Consider the following 1,577-nt stretch of genomic DNA (forward strand, 5'->3'; position numbering starts at 1 on the left):
GAAGCCATAGGTAGCGTAAGAGGGTTCTAGCACAGCTTTCGCCCTCCCTCTTGATCACGTTCTACGTGACGCTGGCGGTAACAAAGGACGTTCCACGTCCGCCGCTATGGTTGAGGGTGGCGCTGGTGAACACTCTCAAGGTTCGTATGCAGACAACTTAAATACCCAAGCAAGTAGCATGGGGGGGTGGGGGGGGGGGGGGGGCAGCGGTCGATGTAGCTCAGTTGGAAGAGCACCGGACGTGATATTCGGAGGTCGTGGGTTCGGTTCCCACCATCGGCACGTTGTTTTCCTTCTACTTTGTGTTTAATTATCTTTCCCCTAAACAGATTACATTACTAATTTCTCTGATTATCTAAGTAAACATTAAAAAAAAGACAAAGTACTATCCCCAACTCTTTCCTTGGCCTCGCCGACTGTTGGCTTCTTCCCTTCATGTATTATAACGAGCATCCTCATGTCCCCTAATTGATCTGCTTGTAGCTTACGGGGGTCTCGGTTCTGGCAGTCTTGAAGCCATAGGTAACGTAAGAGGGTTCTAGCACAGCTTTCGCCCTCGCTCTTGATCACGTTCTACGTGACGCTGGCGGTAACAAAGGACGTTCCACGTCCGCCGCTATGGTGTAGGGTGGCGCTGGTGAACACTCTCAAGGTTCGTATACAGACAACTTAAATACCCAATCAAGTAGCAGGGGGGGGACAGCGGCCGATGTAGCTCAGTTGGAAGAGCACCGGACGCGATATTCGGAGGTCGTGGGTTCGGTTCCCACCATCTGCACGTTGTTTTTTCTTTTACTTTGTGTTTAATTATCTTTCCCCTAAACAGATTACATTACTTATTTCTGTGATTATCCAAGTAAACATTAAAAAAAAGACAAAGTACCATCCCCAACGCTTTCCCTTGGCGGCCTCGCCGACTGTTGGCTTCTTCCCTCCATATATATATATATATATATATATATATATATATTTATATATATATATAAATATATATATATATATATATATATATATATATATATATATATATATATATATATGACATCTAAGGTGTTTTAAGAACTTCGAGAATGTAGACGTATTTCGGCTTTCATACGGTGTTGTTTCGCTCTCCCTCTGAAGGTTGAATTTGTTGTGTTGTATGTCGTTTTCATATCGGTAAAACTGCTTTTCACTCGAAAAGGCTTTATTTAGTCCATACAAGTAATACGTTCCTGTTGCACAGCTTTTAAGGAGTGCAGACCATTTCATGTCTGCTGCAGTCTTTTTTTTTTTTCGTTCTCCAGTGACTGGTGTTTACTTCAACAAAATTAAATTGGTTTTAATTGTTGTTGCAAGTTTCGGGCTCAAAAATTTAAAACAAGAATATTTTCTATCGGTCACTTATTGACAAGGGCTCTTGTATGTGGTTCTCTGGTTATTTGGCTCTATGTGCATGTTTGTCAAGATATATACTTGGCGGTCAGGTCATCGTGTCAGGCATTGGTGTTTTCCATTTGTCCCCGGCTCATAGTTTATTTCATATTTTTCTTTCAATACCAAGAAGAATAATATGGCGCAGTAAACGCCACAAAATT

At 42.1% G+C, this 1,577-nt stretch overlaps 1 non-coding gene across 1 annotated transcript; it reads left to right on the plus strand.

The window, feature by feature from the left end:
• Positions 1-209: 209 nt before the first annotated feature.
• TRNAS-UGA (transfer RNA serine (anticodon UGA)) lies at positions 210-282 on the plus strand. Its single transcript has one exon. It is a non-coding gene; the product is annotated as a tRNA-Ser (tRNA).
• The last annotated feature ends 1,295 nt before the right edge of the window (positions 283-1,577 follow it).

The sequence above is a fragment of the Amblyomma maculatum genome, chromosome 1 (genome assembly GCF_055883805.1).
Source record: "Amblyomma maculatum isolate TAMU_Amacu chromosome 1, ASM5588380v1, whole genome shotgun sequence".
NCBI classification, from domain to species: Eukaryota; Metazoa; Arthropoda; class Arachnida; order Ixodida; family Ixodidae; genus Amblyomma; species Amblyomma maculatum.